Genomic DNA, 7,000 nt, shown 5'->3' with positions numbered 1-7,000 from the left:
ACGTTCATTACTATGGGACAGTTGGAGATCGAATTTTAATATTGAAACAATGTGGCAAATGCTGGAGAGACAGACAGCGAGGTTTATACAGATCTCTGCTGTTGAAAACTAAATGTTAGTCTTAAAGAAATGTGAGATAATGTCTAGATGCTTTTTATAGTGGAGATCAAGTTTCTAACTTCCCTGCCTGGGCTGATGAGACAGTGGATTGCGCAGTCAGATGGAACAGAATAAATAGACATTTTAACATCATACTGGTGGATACTTGTGGGATATACTGTACACCGGCTGGAATGCGCGTATAACCAATTAGCATTCAGGATTGCACCCACCTGTTTATATGATATACTAAAAATAACATCTTAAATCACAAAGTGCAATAATGGCACAGGGTTAAAGAACATAATGAAGCATATCTCTAGTAAGGCAACATCAATCACAATTTACACAGCTCTACTCTATCTTTATATGTCAAAAAACCCAGGATAGAGGGGCTTAGTGAATGTTGTCTGGCCTCTGGACGAGAGGCATTGTGTCAGAGATTCTGTAGGAGAACAGAGAACCTGCCATGTGATCAGGCCCTACTCTGGAGGACCGAGGGCCTGATACTTTCGTCTCAACAGTAGTGTGTCTGAAACTACCACCTTGATGACAGTGGAAACTCCAGGACGTGTCACTGCATACTATTACTGAGTCATTACTACCTGTTTTTCTAATGCCTTCATATGAGACTGCTATATACACCCGTCCCACTCTTCTCTACCTCCAGCGTCCACCTTTCTGTCACCAGAGAGCGATTTTCATATGCTGTGGAACGAGGGGAGTTAAAACAATACCTTCAGTCAGATACTGTATCAACCCTGTCTTTGACTATAGCAGAGATCAAATGGGAGAAATAGCAGGAGGCAGATAGCAACCCAGTATTTGACTACTGCTATTTCTGTCTGATGCAATATTAGGGTTTGTAAGATACTGAGATACAGTAAAAGATACTGTTAGTTACAGAAGAATGAAGAGACATTTTAATAACTGTTCTTTGGTCTTGGGCTCTGTAGGCAGAAGAACATCCACTATATTAACTACAGACACACAAATACAACAGAGAGAGGAGGAATTGTATCATCCTATTATAATACACATGTATAAAGTGATGTCTGTAACTGGGACCTGTGGTCTAAAGTTGATGTTCTTGAAGTATTGAAGTAAATACTGAAGTATTTTCCATCTTGGCACACTCGCTTTCTGTTGTCAGGAAATTGTGCTGCAACACAATTTTTAAGTATTATTTAACCCGCCTGTGCTGGAGATCGTAGTCCATTCTCCTTTAAGGAGGTCCTCTAGTTTCTCAAAGTACTGATGAGGACAGACAACGATAGCAGGTTAGTCTGAAGAGAGAGAGAGAGAGGATTTTCTAATAGTTTTTTGTTGATATTGTTTTCTGTCTTCTCACTTGTTTATTGTTTCTTTAACTTGCTTTGGGAATGTAAACATCATTCCCATGCCAATAAAGCTCTGGATAAGAGCGTCTGCTAAATGACTAAAATGTAAATGTAAATATTTACTATTATTAATACGACCGAATTTCATTATCCTACTGCGTTGGCAATATCTACAAATTTGTATTTCATGTCAATAAAGCAATCTGAGAGACAATCAGAGAGATTTGTCTATGCATGTAGCTGCATTTATGACAGATAGGCAAGCCCAGAAGGCCTGTCAGATTTCTCCTGGGCTTGGTTCATCTTCGCTCTGGATGGGAGAGGGCCTTTTCTCAGATCAGCTCAGTGAAGATCCTCTCACTGTCCTCTACTGCTGCCTGTGAGGAGCGCTGTTAGGACACACAGACAGAGAAGGGAAGGCTCTGTGTTAAGCAGTCTATTCCCAACTGGGGACCAAGACAGCATGTTTCCTACATTGGGGCTCAGTGGGATTGGAGAGGGGCCTTTCTCTGGCTGACAGATAATCCTGAATGAATAGTGAATAATGAGTGAGAAAGTCACAGAGGGTCAAAGATCATACCCCCGAGACATGCTAACCTCTCCTCTGATTGGTAATGGTGCGAGGTTGGCATGTCTTGGGGGTATGATCTTTGCAGATGTTAATCATTTTGACCCCTACCTTTTTGAGAGAAAAAAGTATTACTTGTTAAACAAAATCTCTTGCTCTGAGCAATTGTATTAGTATAAAATAACATAATTCCCCCCCAAAATTGCATACAATATAGCTCAGAATTATATATTTTATACAGTCATTATTGCTCATCTTTATCCAGGCTGTCAATCATTTTGGACTCATATATATCACTAGGCTGTATGTATTTTTAGATACAGGCCTAAATGTAAATGTGTATTATTTTAGCGTCAGCATCTGCTAAAATAAATACAAACATAACATTAGACTACATATTCATTTGACAGAGGTAATGAACTGTCCATTGATCAGCACAGTAATTGATAAAACAGGACCATGTTTGCAAAACAAGTGGTTCTGAGCTTATGTCAATATTACACAGTTAAGCTAACAGTTACAGAAATCAGGAATGCAGACAGGCTCGATAGAACTCGATATCTATATGAGTGGCTGTGTCCGACACACCCCCACCTGTTGTTATGTTGGGCACCTACTGACCAACAAAATATTACATGTATTGCTAAAATAAAGGTTTAAGGAAATACAGGCAGGCACAACATTACCACAAGACTAAACCGCTCACTCAATCAAGCCTGATGGTCTTGTAAGTATAAAAGCAAAGCTTTATTTGATGCAATAAACGTTCAAAAAGGTAGTGGAATGGGATAATGTCTATGTGTGGTGTGCAAAAAATCCAATACTTTAACTTATATGCAGAACAAATCACAGTATTGTGGGAGCACCTCCTCTAAGAGTATGAAGTAGGATGTTTGAGAAGGTTTGAATTCTAAGCAACCTGCCTACACATTGTTTGAAGTACAATAGACCAACATAAGTACTGCTGTAGGTTAAAGCTGTGTGCTGGAAAACCTTGGTAGAGCATGGGTGAAATAGGAATTTTGGTGCTCCTGTGAATTTCCTTTCTTTTTTTCGGCTTCAGACCAATGCCTACTTCTCCCTTAAAAGTATTTGTTTTTGTTTTTAATTAGTAGAACGTCTAGTCTGTCTGTATGTAGGGACGTCAAATACGCAGGCTGCTGTAGAGACACTAGTCTAGAGCGCCTTGTTAAACTGTGTTTGAGAGCATTTGTAAACTCTCTAAATGTTTAAATGAGTGAGAAATAGATGTTATTGTTGCAATAGTTTGTGAGTGGGGAACAGATAGGGGAGAGTGGAGTAAGTTGAGCCACCCTTGTTTCCAGGAATCCATACACAAAATTAATCTTTGATCAAAAATTTAGGAAGAGCTCATCATTTCATGGAGTCTGTGAAGGATGAAACTACATGGAAAAAGTAGTAAGCAAGTTTGGTCGAAACACCTGATTTTCACCAAGTCAAATACATGTATTCCATTAGAGGTTTCATGATGTTAGTAACTAAACCAAAGTGGATTTGTACAATTGTACTAAAAGTCAGTTGGGGTCTCTATAAGCTTCAATATGAGGTCCTAAACCTAACATGAAAGTGCATCCTTGTAGCTGTGTGGACTAACGAAGTCAAAATGTTTGCCTTGGGATAAAATCTGAAATGAATTACCTTTGGTCTGTTCAGCCATTCCTATGGGGAACATAAATGGGGAAAGAATAGGGTTTTGGGATAAACGCCAAAAATAAGGTCTGAGGTTAAGGCTTAGGGGATTTTATAGTTTATTCCATGAGATACAGTAATTTCAGTCCGTTAACATGACCTTTATGAATTATGAATCCTAAATGTGCTTTATGTGCTTTTTGTACTACGTAAATGCTTAAAAAAATCACAAAAAGTGACATTAGCTGATGAAGATTATCTAATAGAACAAAACGTATCTAAAAAAACTCTACAAAAACGGCATTCATTTCCCCACAGGCTTTATGCAACGAATCATGCCGGAGTTAGTGCCTGCAAAAAGACAGCATTACTATTTCTCTCTATTTATCAAAATGTCTTGTTCACCATAAGTTTTAGGAATATAAATTGAACATTCAAAGTTAATTTCCAATGATATTGTACTTAATCAGGTAAAAACTGCTGAACAAGTCCAAAAACGTACTGTGATTGATAGATTTTTTATTATATACCAGTAATCACCAAAATACACTGCTCAAAAAAATAAAGGGAACACTTAAACAACACATCCTAGATCTGAATGAAAGAAATAATCTTATTAAATACTTTGTTCTTTACATAGTTGAATGTGCTGACAACAAAATCACACAAAAATAATCAATGGAAATCCAATTTTTCAACCCATGGAGGTCTGGATTTGGAGTCACACTAAAATTAAAGTGGAAAACCACACTATAGGCTGATCCAACTTTGATGTAATGTCCTTAAAACAAGTCAAAATGAGGCTCAGTAGTGTGTGTGGCCTCCACGTGCCTGTATGACCTCCCTACAACGCCTGGGCATGCTCCTGATGAGGTGGCGGATGGTCTCCTGAGGGATCTCCTCCCAGACCTGGACTAAAGCATCTGCCAACTCCTGGACAGTCTGTGGTGCAACGTGGCGTTGGTGGATGGAGCGAGACATGATGTCCCAGATGTGCTCAATTGGATTCAGGTCTGGGGAACGGGCGGGCCAGTCCATAGCATCAATGCCTTCCTCTTGCAGGAACTGCTGACACACTCCAGCCACATGAGGTCTAGCATGGTCTTGCATTAGGAGGAACCCAGGGCCAACCGCACCAGCATATGGTCTCACAAGGGGTCTGAGGATCTCATCTCGGTACCTAATGGCAGTCAGGCTACCTCTGGCGAGCACATGGAGGGCTGTGCGGCCCCCCAAAGAAATGCCACCCCACACCATGACTGACCCACCGCCAAACCGGTCATGCTGGAGGATGTTGCAGGCAGCAGAACGTTCTCCACGGCGTCTCCAGACTCTGTCACGTCTGTCACGTGCTCAGTGTGAACCTGCTTTCATCTGTGAAGAGCACAGGGTGCCAGTGGCGAATTTGCCAATCTTGGTGTTCTCTGGCAAATGCCAAACGTCCTGCATGGTGTTGGGCTGTAAGCACAAGCCCCACCTGTGGACGTCGGGCCCTCATACCACCCTCATGGAGTCTGTTTCTGACCGTTTGAGCAGACACATGCCCATTTGTGGCCTGCTGGAGGTCATTTTGCAGGGCTCTGGCAGTGCTTCTCCTGCTCCTCCTTGCACAAAGGCGGAGGTAGCGGTCCTGCTGCTGGGTTGTTGCCCTCCTACGGCCTCCTCCACGTCTCCTGATGTACTGGCCTGTCTCCTGGTAGCGCCTCCATGCTCTGGACACTACGCTGACAGACACAGCAAACCTTCTTGCCACAGCTCGCATTGATGTGCCATCCTGGATGAGCTGCACTACCTGAGCCACTTGTGTGGGTTGTAGACTCCGTCTCATGCTACCACTAGAGTGAAAGCACCGCCAGCATTCAAAAGTGACCAAAACATCAGCCAGGAAGCATAGGAACTGAGAAGTGGTCTGTGGTCCCCACCTGCAGAACCACTCCTTTATTGGGGGTGTCTTGCTAATTGCCTATAATTTCCACCTGTTGTCTATTCCATTTGCACAACAGCATGTGAAATTTATTGTCAATCAGTGTTGCTTCCTAAGTGGACAGTTTGATTTCACAGAAGTGTGATTGACTTGGAGTTACATTGTGTTGTTTGTGTTCCCTTTATTTTTTTGAGCAGTGTATATAGGGAAGGTAATCAGGGAGGTGATGCAGGTGCGCGTAGCGATGGTGACAGGTGTGCGCCATAACGAGCAGCCTGGTGACCTAGAGGCCGGAGAGGGAGCACACATGACATGAATGAGTAGGTGTGTCCAAACTTTTGACTGGTACTGTATATGTACAGTTGAAGTCGGAAGTTTACATACACCTTAGCCAAATACATTAAAACTCAGTTTTTCACAATTCCTGACATTTAATCCTAGTTAAAATTCCCTGTCTTAGGTCAGTTAGGCTCACCACTTCATTTTAAGAATGTGAAATGTCAGAATAATAGTAGAGAGTGATTTATTTCAGCTTTTATTTCTTTCATCACATTCCCAGTGGGTCATAAGTTTACATACACTCAATTAGTATTTGGTAGCATTGCCTTCAAATTCTTTAACTTGGGTCAAACGTTTCGAGTAGCCTTCCACAAGCCCCCACAATAAGTTGGGTGAATTTTGGCCCATTCCTCCTGACAGAGCTGGTGTAACTGAATCAGGTTTGTAGGCCTCCTTGCTCGCACACGCTTTTTCAGTTCTGCCCACAAATTTTCTATAGGATTGAGGTCAGGGCTTTGTGAAGGCCACTCCAATACCTTGAGTTTGTTGTCCTTAATCCATTTTGACACAACTTTGGAAGTATGCTTGGGGTAATTGTCCATTTGGAAGACCCATTTGCGACCAAGCTTTAAGTCCCTGACTGATGTCTTGAGATGTTGCTTCAATATATCCACATAATTTTCATTCCCCATGATGCCATCTATTTTGTGAAGTGCACCAGTCCCTCCTGCAGCAAAGCACCCCCACAACATGATGCTGCCACCCCCGTGCTTCCCGGTTGGGATGGTGTTCTTCGGCTTGCAAGCCTCCCCCTTTTTCCTCCAAACATAACAACAGTCATTATGGCCAAACAGTTCTATTTTTGTTTCATCAGACAAGAGGACATTTCTCCAAAAAGTACAATCTTTGTCCCCATGTGCAGTTGCAAACCGTAGTCTGGCTTTTTTATGGTGGTTTTGGAGCAGTGGCTTCTTCCTTGCTGAGCAGCCTTTCAGGTTATGTCGATATAGGACTCATTTTACTATGGATATAGATACTTTTGCACCTGTTTCCTCCAGGATCTTCACAAGGTCCTTTGCTGTTGTTCTGGGATTGATTTTCACTTTTCGCACCAAAGTACGTTCATCTCTAGGAGACAGA

Source organism: Salmo salar, chromosome ssa14 (assembly GCF_905237065.1).
Source record: "Salmo salar chromosome ssa14, Ssal_v3.1, whole genome shotgun sequence".
Lineage (NCBI taxonomy): Eukaryota > Metazoa > Chordata > Actinopteri > Salmoniformes > Salmonidae > Salmo > Salmo salar.
The sequence above is the reverse complement of the archived record's forward strand: the minus strand, read 5'-3'. Positions refer to the sequence as shown.